Source organism: Bos indicus x Bos taurus, chromosome 5, assembly GCF_003369695.1.
Source record: "Bos indicus x Bos taurus breed Angus x Brahman F1 hybrid chromosome 5, Bos_hybrid_MaternalHap_v2.0, whole genome shotgun sequence".
NCBI classification, from domain to species: Eukaryota; Metazoa; Chordata; class Mammalia; order Artiodactyla; family Bovidae; genus Bos; species Bos indicus x Bos taurus.
The window spans coordinates 77,520,370-77,539,518 of NC_040080.1; the positions used below are offsets into that span (position 1 = coordinate 77,520,370).

A 19,149-nucleotide genomic window follows, 5' to 3' on the forward strand; every position below is an offset into this window, starting at 1 on the left:
CTGAAGACTGTAATAAAATTATGGAGCCATACAAAAGAAGATGCATAGGACCTGATCACTGCATGAAGCAGGGGTCCCATCCAACACTTGTTAAACAGCAACATGAGTTAAAAACAAACTTCTATTGCATTAGTGAAGTGAAGTCGCTCAGTCGTGTCCAACTCTTTGCGACCCCATGGACTGTAGCCTACCAGGCTCCTCTGTCCATGGGATTTTCCAGGCAATAGTACTGGAGTGGATTGCCATTTCCTTCTCCAGGGGATCTTCCCGATCCAGGGATCAAACCCCAGTCTTCTGCATTGTAGGCAGACCCTTTACCATCTGAGCCACCAGGGAAGCCCTTGGGATTGTTTTAGCATTATTTACACTAACGAATATATTCTGTAATTAAAAATTTTAAGGCTCTATAGTGTTAGTTACATATTCATAGTCAAGATCATTATCAGCTCTTTTTTAGAAGGGCATACCATTCCTGAATTCTTTATTTTGATGTATCTCTTACTTAGCCGTATTTCATTATCAAGTAGGTTCTTTAAAGCAGGCTTCATAAGCGCTATGTTTCCTCCCATGTTATGTGTTTGAAAATGTAGTTATGGTGCCTTTAACAATAAATTACAACTTGGCTGAATATTAACTTCTTGATTCAATCCCCATTTTTATTTCTTGCCTTTGAACTCTGCTGCTGTTATTCCAATGCCTCTTGGCATTGAAAATTGCTGTGAAAAATGCTCTGGCCTGAGGCCAGCCTGTCTTGTAGATAATTTGCTTTTCTGCCTGCAATCTCATAGTAATCTTTATTTTTTAAAGTTAAAAAGTTTCACCAGGATGTTTCTTTGATTTGATAGTTTTTGCAACATAGTATGCTCTTGATGTCTACACATCCCAGATGTCTTGTTTCAGAAGTATTTCTTCCTATTACACATCCGAATGATCTTTCTTCTAAATATTTTTTGGTTCAACTTTAAGGATACTAATTATACAATTTTATATTCTTTCTTTTTAACCACTTTATGTACTTGTTTTCTCTTACCACTTCTTTATCTTTAGTTCATCGAAAATTTCTCAGGTCTATTCTGTGTTTTTATGTGTTTTCAATAGAATCTAATCTAATTATTTGGTTTCTAGTGTGATTTTGATTCTGTAAAGTATGTTTTATTATTATCTTCATTTATCTTCTGAGTTCTGTCAGTGTATTCTTTGCGATGCTTCAGATAAGATACGTTCTCTCTTAACTGTTTCAGACAGGAAACGGCACAAAATTTCGTTTATAGTTTCCTAATCTTCTCTATCCATTTTTAAATCTATTTTTTCCCAAAGAGCTCAGCTTCCTTTCTTTTTTAACATCCTCCAATGACTTTCTATTACATTTAGAATTAAATTCAATTACATGGCTTACCAGGCTTTACTTTATTTGGCTCCCGTTCCTTCTAAATTTCATCTCATATCTCTCCCTCAAGTCACTCCACCCTTTTTTCCAGCTCCTCAACAAGCTGTGCTCATTCCCGCATCATGGCCATGGCATCTGCCTGCCCACTGGATAGTCATTCAACAGCACTATATGGTGGGTCCTTCTGATCTTTCTGCTCTCAGTTAAGTGTCGTCTCCTCAGAGGGGTTGTCCCACCTGGCCAATCCCTATCACATCACCTTGCTTTATTTTCCGGATAGCATTCCTCACTATCTTGTAGTTTCTTGCTTCTTTTTTTGTTTGTTTGTTTGCTTATTATATACCTCCCTTCACTAAAATGAGCCTGGAGGAGGCATGGCAACCCGCTCCAGTAATCTTGCCTGGAGAATCCCATGAACAGAGGAGCTTGGCGGGCTGCCGTCCATAAAGTCGCAGAGTTGGACATGAGTGAAGCGACCTAGTATGCATGCATTCACTAAAACGTGAGCACTGCCCTCGTGGAAACTTGCCTTTCTGGTTCTCTGTTATATCCTCAGGACCTGGAATAGTGCCTGGCACTTGGTAGGTGTTTAATAACTCTTTGTGAAGTGAAGGAATATGTAACCCATCACACTCAACATTGTGTAGTTACTATGCTTGGCCCATGAGTAGTACTCACTTGAAAGTTATGGGTCCACTTAGACACTCATTTCTTTCACTGGATATGCACCACAGCACTACACAAAGCAAGGGTTGGTTGAATCCAAGGATGCAGAACCTCAGGTATGGAGGGCCGACTGTAAAGTTACATTTGGATTTGCAACTGAACACTGGGGTCGGTTCAGCTAATCTTCACATTGTTCAAAGGTCGAAAACTGTAATTGGGTGGGGCTTCAATGTCGGGGCTTCCCAGGTGGTGCTAGTGGTAAAGAACCCACCTGCCCAAACAGGAGACATTAGAGACAGAATCGATTCCCGGATCGGTAAGATCCCCTGGAGTAGGAAATGGCAACCCACTCCAGTAGTCTTGCCTAGAGAATCCCATGGAGAGCGGAGCCTGGTGGGCTTTGATTTTCACGTGCACACGCGCACAAGCACACACGCACGCACACACACACACACACACGCACACACGCACACACACTTTGACTACTGCACCATTCAGGAGGGGGAAGAATCAGTTTATTTCATCTAACCAATTCTTTGAAACTTGTTTCTAACGCACAAAATCAATATCAGCTTCCTGAGTTGTGTGTTATACTGTTTGTAAACAGCACTTAATCAGTGTGTATATTTCTTGTGACTAATTTGAAGAGTTTTAAATTTTATCTTTCTAATTATAAAAACTAAATATGCTCATGATAGGAGATTAGAAACTTAAAAGAACTAGGAAAAAGAAATAAATATTATTCATAATAGTTTATTCCATCACCCTGAAATAAAGCTTGTGGTGTTTTAGTGTTAGCTTTTTTCTAACATGTAGGTAATATAATGTAATATGCACATATATCACATATATATGTGCATATCTAATATGTAATCTAATATATATTATATATCTAATATATACTCATACAAATATGTATCCATTTTAACGTGATGCTATAACTGCCATGTCTCTATGCCTTTTCTCTTCCCATAATGTTAGGAGGAAACACTATTCCCCAACCCTGATGTTTTATTCTGTATGGTGGCATCTCAAATATATAATATTCCTGGTTCCTCCCCTCCTCAGTCTCCCCAGGGGAGGGTAAGTGATATGTAATTGGTGCACTTGGAATGAGACACTGGGGCATATGTAGCTCTGTACTTCCTTTTGGGGTCTGCTTACCTGTAAATACAACCTGGTATACTCTTTGCAAATAGTAAAGTGAGTTGGGAAGACTCTGTCCCTTCCAGAGGCCCCAGTTGCCCAGTACTCTTGTGGCTGGTGGGTGAATCTGCTACAGAAGGAGAGGCAGGCAGGGAAGTATACTGTCATGCTCCTAACTCACAGTCCAGCAGCTCCATCAGCAATAAAATTACATTTTGTATCTTCACAGGTCTGTTTCCTCTGTCTTCCTCAGGCAGGAGAAGGGAGATGCTATTTCTTGTCCCCCTCAAACACCAATACATGGTGCACCAAAGCTAGACATTACATTGCACCCCGTTGCCCACACCCACAAAAGGCAAAAAGGCTCAACCACTGTTTTTGTTAGTTGGCCTTGATTTCAGCATGGATATTTACAGGGGTGGCAGGGTTCAAGGAAAATCAAGTATATGGTGCTGTGGAGTCAAGAGCAGTTTGTGAAAGAGGTTTGTCAATACTGCTGGATGCTGCTGAAGGTTAAGAAAAATGCAGACCAAGGAAAGGTTCTTGGATTTGTTGATGAGAAATAATTGGTGACCTTCAAGTAATGAATCTCAAAATGTGGTCCACGGTCCATTGGGAGGCCAAGTGAATCCTCACTGGAACTTATTTGAAAGTGTGGGACCACTGGGGTACAATCCCACAGACTTTCTTTTGTCCTAGGTATCTGTGTTCAGTTGCTCGGTTATGTCCAACTCTTTGCAATTCTTTGGACTATAGCCCACTGGGCTCCTCTGTCCATGGGCTCTTCAGGCTAGAATACTGGAGTGGGTTGCCATTTTCTCCTTCAGGGGATCTTCCCGACTCAGGGATAGAACCCGAGTCTCTTGCATCTCCTGAACTGCAGGCAGATTCTTTACTGCTGAACCATCAGGGAAGCCCTCTTTTGTCCTAAAGGGTCCCTTAATGAGTTTTTAAGGGTTAGTACAATTTGATACTCATAAACTAAAGTTAGTGTGTTATGAGTGTATACTGAGACTTTGGTAGGGAAGCTGGGATGTTAAGATATGATTGGATACTGAAAAAAACAGGCAAAACACCAAGGCCAGTTTCTTTTTGAGAACAAAGAAGACAAGATGGTAAATAGAAAAATCTTTTCCCTTCAGGTGGTAAGAATTTTGACCTTTATACTACAGCAATCATGCATCATGTGACTTAATCTTTCTTATTAAGATCTCTACACTGTGATGAGCTACCTCTTTTAACACATGACATGCCAATGCTACTTTTAGGCAGAGTAATGTTTTGTGAGATTTTGAAAACAATTACAGTGCCAGCTTCATGAGTTTCTCACATCCTAGACTCTGTTAGAGCTATGGGCTGCTAAAACATCTGATTAGCTAATTAGTTAAAGCAATTCATGAAGGAGCTAAATGAAAATTGGTAGAGAGTGAGAAAATGTATCTAAATTCTTATTTAGAAAGGAAAGACCTTGTGGACCAGGGAGATATTCAAGAGCTTCTCGAATTACGTTCTCACACATTTAAAAGCTCTGGAGTACTCGGTTTTCTAATAGCTAGAGAGAATGAATATGACTTAAAATAATTGTGAGTTTGGAAGTTGCACACAGGTAAGCAAATACCAAATAAGAAAACTTTGCCACAGTATAATATAATAGTTAAGAGCATGGTTAGTAAGACAGACTTTGATATATCCTGGGCTGAGTGACCTTGGTCAAATTACTAACTCTCTCTGAGCCTCAGTTTCCTCATCTGTCAAATCGATTGTTAATGGCATACTTTTCACAGGGCTTTTGAAGATCACCTGTTATCAAACATAAAACAGCTAAAACTGATAGATAAAATGTGCTCCATAAACTTTGCTTAAAAATATGGATTGACTGTACATCAATGTTAAAAACAACGAAGTGATCTACTCTGGATACTCAGCACATGGATGAGGAGCAAATCTGTTGACTAAATGAAGTTCTTCTACTTATTTCCTGGAACAGTAATAATATTAATATACTAAGAAGTGGCCTGATTGGATTTCCAGTGCTTACATTTACTGATTTAACAATCAAAGGACTTTGGCCAAAACTCAATTAGGAAATCTAGGTCAGAGGAAAAAGCAATGGTCAAATAATTTGGTTTTGCAAAAGTGACATAATTTTGGAAGAATACATGCATGAGGTTTAAGGTTAAAATAGCACATTTTAAGAAGGGTTCTTTGATTTCAGAATCACTACTTTCATTCGCTCCCTACTCCACTCTAACCATGGTTGTGTGAACCATCAACTCAGATCCAAATTGTATAAAAGACTCCTTATAGCTACTGAATCAAATTCATATTCATGATCCTTTTCTTGTTTCTCTCTCTACTACTACAAATTAAATATTAATATTGAAACAGTCAAATCTAGTGATTTAGATTGGAATCTCTATCCTACTCATTTGAAAAGCTTTTTACAACCAATTTTTTCTTCATTTCATTAATCACCCTTTTCTATTTTAATATTATCTCTTACTTAGTGTTCCTTTTCACATCCTCTAATAAAATTCTTGTAAAAAAATCTTTTCTTTTGCCTTTAAAGACTCTTCTATTGGAATTTCCCTGATTGTCCAGTGGTTAAGACTCTGAGCTTTCACTGAAGGGGGCGCAGGTTCAATTACTTATTGGGGAACTAAGATCCTTCATTTCATATTCCTTGTGGCCAAAAGAAAAAAAAAGCCTCCTATAATTTAGCAATAAAGTTAAGAATTTTTTTTTTACATTTTGTTTTATTTTTAAACTTTACATAATTGTATTAGTTTTGCCAAATATCAAAATGAATCTGCCACAGGTATACATGTGTTCCCCATCCTGAACCCTCCAGAATTTTAATACATTGTTCTTAAAACTTTAAATTCTATTTAATTTGGAGGAAGCCCCAATCTTTATAATAAGCTATTTTAAAAAATCATGAAATGGTGAAGGTCTTGACTTTTCTGAGTCAATGGAGGAGATGAGGCTTCCAAAAATCACAAAATAACACTTCATATACTTTTATGATACTATCATTCCTATACTTTGTGACTTGGTGTCTGTTTAGACTTAGAAAAAAAAATTTTTTTTTTGTCATTCAGCAAATTCTTAACAATATTTTTTTGTTGTTGTTGTTGTGGTCAGGTTTATGACCTATTTCTTTTTTTTTTAATTTTATTTTATTTTTAAACTTTACAAATTGTATTAGTTTTGCCAAATATCAAAATGAATCCACCACAGGTATACAATGTGTTCCCCATCCTGAACTCTCCTCCCTCCTCCCTCCCCATACCATCCCTCTGGGTCGTCCCAGTGCACTAGCCCCAAGCATCCAGTATCGTGCATCGAACCTGGACTGGCAACTCGTTTCATACATGATATTATACATGTTTCAATGCCATTCTCCCAAATCTTCCCACCCTCTCCCTCTGCAACAGAGTCCATAAGACTGTTCTATACATCAGTGTCTCTTTTGCTGTCTCGTAAAGTCACAGACACATCTATGGGTAAGATAGAAGAAAATACAGTTTTAACACAAAGTTCTTTGGAGACAGGAGAAAAATCACGATTTATCCACAAATAGATATTACTCTGAGTACAGTAAACAAATATAATAGCAAGTTACTTGCTTTTAACAGAATTTTCAAGTCTCATTATTATATGCTCCAGTCAACAGAAATTTCCATATTCAACTCCCCTGATAATGTTTTCTACCTTGTACTGATTATTATTTCTTCTCCATTATTCTTATTCCTGTGTTGTCTTTCAATCTCCCCTCTGTTGTTACTTCTTCTCCCTGTCCTTCAGCATCTCTTATGCTACAGGCAGGCACAGTAACCAAAAGCTTGAATGGAAAATGGCTAGAATCAAGGCCAGGCAGAAACTCTACAGACAAAAGCCCAATGCTCAGACGAATGTTGCCTGAAAAATGAGGTCAGACTAATTCAGGTTTCTACATTCAACCCCGTCAGGATGAACTCTAATCATCACAGCCATGACCGCTCCATTCACGCAGCTTTTCTGAAAAGACGGAGGAGACATCTGACCACTGAATGCAGTAAGAATTGTGATCAGGCTGATTTCTAAGTGGCATTTAGGGATGCTTGGAAATAGACATTCCAGGCAAAGTAATAATCCTTTAACTCTTCAAGCACTTTGCTTCCCAGTCAGAAAGTGATGCTTCCCAAGCCATCAAGCATATAAATATTATCTTAAAAAATGAAGAAACTATCAATCGTTATAGACCCCGGGTGCTTTATCCATCTGTGGGTTAAATAGGGAGACTGTCCCCTTTTACTTTTATGGGCTTATGTGCAATCAACAGGAATATATTCTTTGGGGACTTTTGACTTTTTTCACACGTGAAATCTTGAGCTGTGAGTGGCAGGGAGGACCACACAGGCTCTGAAATATCAGTCTGATCAACAGGGTGGTTTGTGGTCTAACATCCCTGGAAGGATGTTATAAATTTACTTTTATTTCCATTCCCTCCATGAAGTAGTTTATGTTTCACTTCAATGACTGTAACAGGATTCTGTTTTTCACTATTCTGGTGAACCACCCAATTTCCCAAGAAGTATGGTAAAATAAAGCGAGGTTTATTGGCATGTGTTCTGGGATGCAAATAAAAAATCTATGATTTAGTGTTCTTTCAAAACTTTTATTCTCGGGAATCTTGATTTTTCTGACACAGTGGGAAGTAATAATTTTCTGCATAACTAAAAATGAATAAAGAGAGAAGGTGGAATAAGTTTTACTCAGTGTTCTTGTGGTTTTTTTATCATCTGTGGAAGGAGATGGCAAAATAATAAGCATATAATTTCCCACAATGTGTTATTTTGGTGATTAGAATGCTGAGAATCATCTCATTTCTGGAAAATAAAGGTTCTGAGTGATGTTGTCTGCAGCATAACTTTAATGCACAGCATGACTGTGCCAATTTCATCCTGTTATTACTTCTCAATCTTCTTAGTGATACTCCTTTTTTTTTCCTTTAAGCATAATTGGGGTCATGATATTTATTAGGATTGCTATATCTCTGAACTAATTATTAAATTGCTAGATAGAAGTACATGGATTGTTCAGAAAAACAAAGGAAACTATATATATCTAATTCCTCCTTGTTACAGCTAAATATAGAAACGGCTGATTTCTATATTTCATACAACACAATCTAGCATCAATTATCAACTGGATAATTCACGCTAGCAATTTAAAATATAAATTTAAGACTGTGGAAGCTGTAGGGAACAATATTTTGGTGTGCAGAATTAAGAAGCCATGTCTCCTTTAAAGCTTTAATTTCTATTAAATGGCAGATTTAAACATGTTATCCTCCTCGTATTAAAAGACATTAAAAGAAAATCACTAAAAACTTTTATTTCTCTTTAATCTAAAATCTTGCTGCTAAACCCTAAATCCTTCTTTGAAATGATTGCCAAACCATCGTTCGGCATTATAATCTCCTCATGTTTCACGCTAGAAACATACTTTAAAAAAATCTGACAGCCCTATATTTTGTGGCAAATAAAGGTTGATTTCTTGAATCAAACGATATATTTGGGGCGTCTTGATGATTGTTTTCTGCAACATTGAATCAGACAGGAAGTTAATCCAATTTTATGATTAAGATGGATGGAAACACCAGATGTACTGTTTTCTGACATTGTTATTCATCATCACAGACCACAGATAAAATCAGAATAATCCATAATTTTGTACCAACACCAAAATCACTCTATTATCTTTAAACATTCAACATAAATTCTTATTTTTAATCCTTGTACACCCAGAACTTTGTACAATGCTTAGAATACAATGGGAACGTGATACATATTTTTTTGAAATAAACTTAAGTGAACTAAATATTTTGTGAGTCTTTTCACCTGAGGATAGCACTTTCTGTACAGATTAGCTAATGAATTCATACATAATTTTTAATGAGAGCCCTAATTCTTATGAGGACAGCCCGGCTTTCATAATAAGGTTCTTGGTTTACTGGTAGAAAACAACAAAGCTGAGGTCCCGGTTGGGAATTAGACAGAGGATATCTCCTGTCACCAACTGTCGTTTATTGGTCCCCCACATCCGATTACAATGGAAGATACTGACTAGTCTTTTCATGAAGTCTGCACACAAAGGCAGGGTCCCCAGAATGCAGTATGATAACGTGTCTAGATTTAGTGACTAAACCCACTGTAAGCTCGCCTTTCCTTTTCTAGTTACCATAAATGCAAGGGGTCATCTTTTTCCCCAGTGTGGGAACTACACCAAGCAAAACCAAGGAAATAGCTGCCCCACTCAATACCTTTTATGAAAATTTTCCAAGTGGATGTATTTGTAATTCCATTCTTTTTATTATAGACACAATATTTTGGGGGAAACACACATCTTTATTTTCTATATCACTTCATATAAAGAAAATATGTATTTCCCATAGAATATTTTCTAAAACTGGGGAAAAGGCTTTTAGCTTAATAATTTTTTTAACTTTTTATTTGATATTTAACAACATTGTGAGTTTCAGGTGGACACCAAAGGGACTTAGCCATACATATACATGTATCCATTCTCCCCCAAATTCTCCTCCCATCCAGGCTGCCACACAACACTGAGCAGAGTTCCCTGTGCTATACAGTAGGTCCTTGTTGGTCTGGATACAAATTTTTTATAAGAAACTTCTTGTAATGGTGGTAAGGTATTTACTGTTGAGAGATATTGAATAATTGCATAGGATTTTCTTTTAATTTCAAACTTTGAGGCTAAAGCTATTTCCCTAGGTATCACAAAGATTCTCTGCTGACTCACTCATATGCACGCACAAGAACAGCTACAGACAGAAATCTCAATATTCAACCTCTTAACCTAGCACTGTTAGTGTCACAAAAGATTCTCTTACCTGTTTGGAAATCGGCCTGATGCTGTGTTAAGTTCGGTTTCCATTTGTACTCCTCTTTGTGTTATTTCCTCACCTCGGAGAGCCGGACTAATCACAAAGCTTTCTAACCTGGTGTACTGAGAGGAAGCCCCATTTAGTCACCTGGAGGTAACTGCCTGGCGCTATTTCGAGACATTGCAGATCCCAGGCCTACTGTAGCAGCCTGTACATTCCCAAGAGATACCTCAGGTGCTTTCTGTTTCAACAGTTTATAAGAATGAAATGCATAGGGATTTTTTTTTCATGACCCTTAGCAAAACTATAATATGAGAACTCTACGGACTACAGACAAGCTATATGAAGGTTTTTATTTTTTTCTGCCCTTAAAAAATATATATATGTTCACAAGGTATTTTCATGAGAAAGTTCTTCTAAAAGTTCCACTGTTTTCTGTAAAATTTCCTACTTGTGTGAGGGACTTCATAGATATCTCATTTCAGCTCTCACCAGGACTTAGAGACCAGGCATTGTTATTAATCTTTTAATTGATAGGGAAATTAAAGTGATTTAAAAAAAAAAACCAAGTAATGAATGTGGTGTTCAAATATAGGTTGGTCTGATTCCATAACTGATTATTTTTTCCCATTATACCACATGCAGACCTTTATGCAGAGGGATATCAGATAAATGATTGTTTTTATTCTTATAAGTGAAATATTTGGTTTAAAAAATAGGAGGGAATGAAGATAATTTTAAGGTATGATCTCTGTCTTTAAGAAGCTAACAGTTTGTTAGAAAAAATGCTGTTGCAACAGTATGGGGATTCCATGAGCTATGGCCACAAGATAATGCAAGCAAGATTGAAATAAATCTTAACCATTTATACATTATGAGTAGAACAGGAAATTGATTTTTTAAAGCAATGGGGCACCATCAGGGTTCTTAAAAATGCTCATGATCTTTGATCCAGTAATTCCCTCCCTGCATATTTATCTTAAGGAAATGATTTCCATGAATAAAAAAGAAACAGACACAAAGATTTTCTTTGCAGTATGTGTGTGTGTGCCCTCAGTTGTGTTTAACTCTTTGCAACCCCATGGAGTAGGGCCCTCAGGCTCCTCTGTCCGTGGGATTTTCCAGGCAAGAATAATGGAATGGGTTGCCATTTTCTGCTTCAGGGGATCTTTGCAACCCAGAGAGTGAACCTGTGTCTCTTGGAACTCCTGCATTGCAGGCAGATACTTTATTGCTGAGCCACCGGCGAAGCCCTCTTTGCAGTATTATAGTAAAAAATCAGAAGCAACTTAAATGAACACTTCAAAAGGATAAATATATTATGGTACCTCGATGGGAGGTAATTATTGCATAATTCTCTTTCTAGTTTCTGCATCATTAGCTCACCCTCTTTTGTGTCTTTCTAATTTGTCTTCATTGGGTTCTTGAGGCAAGAATACTGAAGTGGTTTGCCATTCCCTTCTCCAGTGGACCACATTCTGTCAGACCTCTCCACCACGACCCGCCCGTCTTGGGTGGCCCCACATGGCATGGCTTAGTTTCATTTAGTTAGACAAGGCTGTGGTCCGTGTGATTAGATTGACTAGTTTTCCGTGATTATGGTTTGTGTGTCTGCCCTCTGATGCCTCTAGCAATTCATGGGGTCGCAAAAGTTGGACACAATTGAGCGATTTTCACTATACTGTGTACCACAAACTGTCATAGTGTTGTTGGTCAACTACACTTAAAAAACAAATAAACTCATGAAAAAAGAGATTGAGTTTGCGGTTATCAGAGGTGAGGGCAGGGGGAGGGGGAATTCAATAAAGGTAGTAAAAAGGTACCAACTTCCAGTTATAAGATAATATAGGGGTGTAATATACAACATAGTGAACATAATTAACAGTGTTGTATGTTATATGCAAAAGTTAAGAGAGTAAATCTTAGTTCTCATTGCAAGGAAGACATTTTTTCCCTATTTCTTTCACTTTGTACCTATATGAAATGATGGGTGTTCACTAAACTTATGGCAAGCATTTAATGATGTATGTAAGTCAAATTATCATGTTGCACACCTTAAACTTATGCAGTGCAGTTTTTCAATTATACATCCAAAAATTTGTGAGGAAAAATAAAAACCGTCTAGAGTTCCTTCTTGATCTCCCTAATAGCAACCTTCCTCCCCTCCTCCATCCCCATCTGTTCCACCCCAGCTACCGTCTTCTACTACTCTTCCTTTTATCTTACCCTAGACATTCTTATCTCCTTGCTGATCTCCCAACACAGAGAACTCCTCCTCCGCTCACAGCTTTTGCATTGTTGTCTCACTGTTAGAAACTCTTTTCCTGAGATATATGTAGGACTCACACCCTCATTTTACTTAGGTCTCTACTCAAACACTACCTTTTCAGAGATGCTTTCCCTAAATCAGACTATTTTAAAATATCATCTTGCCTGTTACTTGTGCCTCCTTATCCTGTCTTACTTTTTATTTTGCAACACTTTTCATCATTGATATATAATACTCTCTCCCAACTAGGAAATATTAATCAAGATAGCTATTTTGCTTCCTGATTAACCATACAGTCTAGACAATGCCTAGCTTATGGCAGAAGCTCAATAAATATCTTTTGAATGAATAAAGCGGATTCATAATTTAAGATTAGATAAGCATAAATGCAAAATGTTCTTGTTGTTTAGTCATTAAGTCATGTTCAACTCCTTTGCAACCCCATGGACCCAAGGACCAGGCTCCTGTCCAAGGGATTTCACAGACAACAATACCGGAATGGGTTGCCATTTCCTTCTTCAGGAGATCTTCCTGACCCAGGGATCGAACCCGCATCTCTAGCATTGGAGGTGGATTCTTTACCATTGAGCCACCAGGGAAGCCCTAAATGCAAAGTATGTATGTTTTAGAACTACGTAAGTACGTTAAGATTTGTAAAGTGATACAAAGACATTAAAATAATTGTGAATAATGGTTTTTGAACAAAAAAGTTATAATGTTGCACTAATTCCCAAGATTTTTTAATAGGCCTTCCCTCCCCTGAACCCACTGAAATCCTTAATCCCCAAGATTTTTAAAATATAAAATCACCATGTGTAGTTGGGAAATGACATCAGTGACGGTTACAGAAAATGCAGTTGCTCTTTTTGAGAAATGACTAGCTTCAGCCACATATCTCAGAGGAAAAAAACCACAGGGATTTCAGAGTTAATATCATTCATGTACATTTGAACATTATCTCGTATTCAGCACAGCACACCAGATAAGTACAGCAATTCAGAGTTAGAGGGTCTGAATCTGAAGCATAGCTCTTCCACTTAATAACCAGAAGACTTTGCTGTAGTGACTTAACTACTATCAAGGTCAGTACTTTTAAGACTATTTTTCAGAGCAGCTTTAGGTTCATAGCAAAATTGGGGTGAAGATTTTCCATATATCTCCTACTCCCACACACATCCCTAGCTTCCCCAATTAAAAACATTTCTCCCCCGAACATGAACCCCAGAATAGTACACTGATTGTCAACTGATAAACCTACATTGACCACATCAGTTCAGTTCAGTTCAGTCGCTCAGCTGTGTCTGACTCTTTGAGACCCCATGGACTGCAGCACGCCAGGCTTCCCTGTCCATTACCAACTCCTGGAGCTTGCTCAAACTCATTTCCATAGAGTTGGTGATACCATCCAACCATCTCATCCTCTGTCTTCCCCTTCTTCCCCTTCTCCTCCAGCCTTCAATCTTTCCCAGGATCAGGGTCTTTTCCAATGAGTCGGTTCTTCCCATCAAGTGGCCAAAGTATTGGAGTTTCAGCTTCAGCATCAGTCTTTCCAGTGAATATTCAGGACTGATTTCCTTTAGGACTGACTGGTTGGATCTCCTAGCAGTCCAAGGGACTCTCAAGAATCTTCTCCAACACAACAGTTCAAAAGTATCAATTTTTTGTGGCTCAGCTTTCTTTATAGTCCAACTCTCGCATCCATACATGACTACTGGAAAAACCACAGCTTTGACTAGATGGACCTTTGTTGGCAAAGTAATATCTCTGCTTTTAAATATGCTGTCTAGTTTGATCATACCTTTTCTTCCAAGGAACAAGCGTCTTTTAATTTCATGGCTGCAGTCACCATCTGAAATGATTTTGGAGTCCCCCTAAAATAAAGTCTGTTACTGTTTCCATTGTTTCCGCATCTATTTGCCATGAAGTGATGGAACCAGATGCCATGATCTTAGTTTTCTGAATGTTGAGTTTTATGCCAACTTTTTCACTCTCCTCTTTCACTTTCATCAAGAGCCTCTTTAGTTCTTCTTCACTTTCTGCCATAAGGGTGGTGTCACCTGTGTATTTGAGATTATTGATATTTCTCCTGGTAATCTTGATTCCAGCTTGTGCTTCATCCAGACTGGCATTTTGCATGATGTACTCTGCATGTAAGTTAAATAAGCAGGGTGATAAATACAGCCTTGATGTACTTTGGAACCAGTCTGTTGTTCCACGTCCAGTTTTAACTGTTGCTTCGTGACCTGTATACAGATTTCTCAGGAGGCAGGTCAGTCAGGTCACTGACACATCACTATCATCTAAAGTCCATAGTTTACATTAGGGTTCATTCTTGGTGTTGTACATTCTATGAGTTTTGACAAATGAATAATGACATGAAATCACTATTATAGTATCACAGAGTATTTTTCCTGCTATAAAAATCCTCTGTTCTTCATCCATTCATCCTTATCATATTCCTAACCACTGATCTTTTTACTGTCTCCATATTTTTCGTTTTCCAGAATCTCATATAGTTAGAATCATAGTCTGTAGCCTTTTCAGATTGGCTTATTTCATTTAGTAATATGAATTTAAATTTCCTCCATGTCTCTTCGTGACTTGCTGGTTTATTTCCTTTTAGCACTGTGCTGTGTGTGTGTGCTTAGTCGCTCAGTTGTGTCTGACTCTTTGTGACCCCATGGAGGCTGCTCTGTCCATGAGGATTCTCCAGGCAAGAACACTGGAATGGGTTCCATGCCCTCCTTCAGGGGATCTTCCCAACCCAGGGATTGATACCAGATCTCCCAAATTGCAGGCTCATTCTTTACCATCTGAGCTACCAGGGAGGCCCAAGAATACTAGAGTGGGTAGCCTATCGCTTCTCTAGGGGATCTTCCCGATCCAGGAATCGAACCAGGGTCTCCTGCATTGCCGGCAATTATATTTAGGGGAGGCTTAAATGGTATTTAATTGTCTGGATGTACCAAATTTCATTTATCCATTCACCCACTGAAGGATATCTTCCAAGTTAGCTTCCAAGTTTTGGCAAATATGAATAAAGTTGCTATAAACATTCATATGCAGCGTTTTATGTTCCATGTACCCATCCTAGAGGGATGTTAAGGGGACCAATTGAGATAAAGCTTCTATGATTATCATGTTGTCTGGAACCCAGTAGGCATTCAATAAATATTACTATTAATTACTTTGCTATTTTTAAGCTGAGCAGATATTTTTGTCTTTATTTCACAGGTAAGGATACTAAAATTCAAAAAACTTAAATGATGAACAAAAAGTAGCAGAATCAGAGCTCATAGCCAGGACTTCCTCCTACTCTAACCTCAGTTGTTCTATTATTATGTCATGGGGCTGTTCTACAGGACTCAAGCAAAGGTAGATCAATTCTGCTTATGGAAAATGATGATTTGTCTCTTTGTTAACTTTCTTGCTATATCTCTTATTAAGATTATAGTTTATACTGGGTTTTATACACATACTAACTCCTCTAATATCTCACAAGATAATCACATTTCCTTACTAATGAAAGATTTAAAAGTGGAGAGATGAGGGAGGAGAGGGTGACTAATTTAACCAGATATATTGTCTTTAGATCACTTCATAGGCACCAAATGAGGATTCTGGGAGCACACATGTAATTTTAAAAATCCACATGTAATCATATTATTGAAAAATCTTTTCTAGAAGATGTTGGTCAAGGAACTTAGTTGCCAAAAATATAGAACTAACATGAGAGGAACCACAGCTTCAAATAATGATGTGTGCATCTGAGGATTCAGGAAAATCTGGCTTAATGAGAAAACTGAAGAGTTAGAAATAACTGTGTGTCTTCTTTATTTACATGAGAGCTTAAGAAGCTTCTTGGGAAAAAAAAAAACATTTAGTTGGGGAAGGGGGGTTGGGTCTCAAGAGAGGGATTTAAGGGCAATGGACTTGGGTGAAATGAAAGAGGAGGAGAGAAGAATTTAGGCAGACTTGTTCCAGAACTCTGGGGAAATTAAGCTTGAAAAAATGAAATGGTTGGATGGAATCACTGACTCAATGGACATGAGTCTGAGGAAGCTCTGGGAGATGGTGAAGGACAGGGAAGCCTGGTGTGCTGCAGTCCATGGAGTCACAAAGAGTCAGACACGACTTAGTGACTGAACAACAACAAAACAGAACATCATTTTGGGCACATACATTACCAAGGAACACACAAGCATGGTAGAAGAGAGGCAGTATAGAAATCCCCTTCCTTTGGTGTCACACAGAACAGAGCTTCAGCCCACGGAGGGCTCATGTAGCGAATCAGGTCACACGCATCCTCAGTCAAGAGACACGGGGCCTTAAGTATCAGTAGCAATCCGACAACAGCGTCCTCAGTGCAGCTATCAATGGCATCAGCATCAGTAGAGGAAGTCCCGATATAGACACAGGCAGATATCACCACTGCCAACAGCTATGGCTACTTGGAGGCCCAGGAAACCCCAGAGCAGATGACCCCAGGAGTGAGGGCAGCAGACATCTGTCCTGCATGTGTTATGCAAAACCAAAAGAACTGTACTTATGAGAAAACGTTGATGTCTTCTGGGGAGTCTCAGTAAATATGAAAGTGGGAGAACTGAAGAAATTGGAGTTAAGGTGGTAGTCAGAGTTTAGGTGTAAGGTGGGGCAAGCAGCAAGTACAATATCCGTAATCTCTGTTATCACTGTTATAATGCAGGTCTTATCACTGTGCTGGTAAGGCGAGGGCAATACAGGTTTCTTCAGACATTTTTGCTTTGCCACAAACTCCAACATGCAATTCTCTGTCACTTTTCAATTACTTCACTCTTTTTCATCATTTGGATCTCAGTTTAAGTGATATTTCCTCAGGGGTTCTTTTGTTACACTCCCCAAATATATAAATTAAATTAAACTTATTTTCCAGGCTGAAATTGTTTCTAAATATGACAACTATTATAATGAACTACTCAAAGTCTCTAGAAAGTTCAAGCAAATAATCAGTATGTTGGAATAGCTTCCAACAGAATAATAAGAGATGAGATAAATCTTTGATGATTTTCTAACAGACCACAAATGAAAATTTCACAGTAACTCCAGAATAAATTCAACTAAATTCTCATCCACTGAATGTATGAGACTAAATTCTCATTTGTGATTGGTGGTAAGTTTAGTTGCCAAGTTGTATCCAACTCTTGCAATTCCATGGACTGTAGCCTGCCAGGTTCCTCTGTCCATAGGATTCTTCAGGCAAGAATACTGGAGTGGGTAGCTGTTTCCTTCTCCAGGGGATCTTCCCAACCCAGGGATCGAACCCAGGTTTCCTGCATTGCAAGCAGATTTCTTTACCAACTGTGCTATGAGGGAAGCCTGATATTTGTGATTAACTCATCAGAATTCTTCTGACTATATTATTTTTCAATTTTGTTTTTATCATATGGTAAAAATATAGCCACATCATTTATTATCCATACACTTCATTAGAGTGTATATATAATTTGTTTGCATTATGTTAAATTAGAGAACTAAAATGAGAACCTCAAAATTTACTATTTCCTTTACTCCGAATGCACTGACAAAGTATCATGATTTATTAACATCAAAAGAATCATTCCTAATATAAAAAGAAAACAAAAATCTGAAGTACTAAATGTATCTTATTTGATGTGCTTTCTTTATAGTGTTGTTTTTGACTACTGCTGGTTGCCATGTATTTTGAGGATGGCAACTGCTAAACAACAAATATCCAAAAATATTTTATTGAGTCCTGTATTTCAAAATGTGTTTAGAAAAATTGTAATTACAAATGATCTGTCTTCTAGTTCATCTGAACATCCCGACATAGGCACAATAAAAATATGTTTATTTGAACCTCATCAGAGTATACAGATTTTTTTATGACAGTTTTCTTAGGCTTGTGAAAAACATTGACTCTGTGACTATGAATTAGATCTTATGAAGTGCCAATTTGTACCTCCAAAGTAAAAATGGTTATGTGATTTATGAATATGTTTTTGTTCAATATGATCTGTAATTTTATCAGTGCTGAAGACAATCATGAAAACTAAGGGAAACTGCATGCAGAACAACAAATTTGTTAGGCTCTTGCCACGCATCTGGAAATGAATTACTGAGGTAGAACACACCTCTTGCATTTGAGAATTCACATTGTTAGGGGATCATACTAGGCACTAAGTACACTAAGAACTAAAGTAGCTAAACACTACATAGGCTGAGTCTCCACTTTTAAAAATTTTAGTTTAATTCTTAAAATTTTTGGCTAAGTTGTCTAACCTGAATCATAAAGAACATACTATAAAATAAGCAATAACTGATGAAGGACTATGAACGTGTCATGTCCTCTTTGCTTTCTTTCTCTCCACTTTGTCTTTGCGTCTGCTGCCCATTTGGTTTCCCAGTCTTAGGGCGGATGTTTACTTGGTTCACTCAGTAAGTATTTACTGACCCTCTAACATATGCCAAGCACTGGATACGCTGGACATCCGATGGTCACTAAGGCTCCATCTCCGTCCCCCGCAGTCCTTTCCTGCTCCAAAGGCAAATCCCTCCACTTATGCTCTCATCCCCTGCTGTGTTCTTGAGAATTTTTTTCCTCTTCCATCTTCTGCGTTATCAGTTCCTTTCTCAGTACTGGACTTTTCCTATAAACATATAAATGTGTATAAGATACATATATATAAATATGTATCCTGAAAATTAAATCTTCATAGAGTCCATATCTTTCTCTACTGCTTGTCCCATTTCTCTGTTCCCCATCACATGAAACATTGGTTAGCCAAAAGG

The 19,149-nt window shown here is 37.9% G+C and overlaps 1 protein-coding gene across 4 annotated transcripts in view; it reads right to left on the bottom strand.

The window, feature by feature from the left end:
* PTPRR (protein tyrosine phosphatase, receptor type R) overlaps nt 1–19,149 on the bottom strand; it is a 274,286-nt gene that overhangs the window by 130,151 nt on the left and 124,986 nt on the right. Inside the window, exon 1 of one of the 4 annotated variants that reach the window (XM_027542559.1) lies at nt 10,098–10,214. The exons of the other annotated variants lie outside the window; for them this stretch is intronic. The gene's annotated coding sequence lies outside the window, so the exon portion shown is untranslated. Of the gene's footprint in view, nt 1–10,097; nt 10,215–19,149 lie in introns of those variants that run through there. 4 annotated transcript variants of the gene reach the window in all.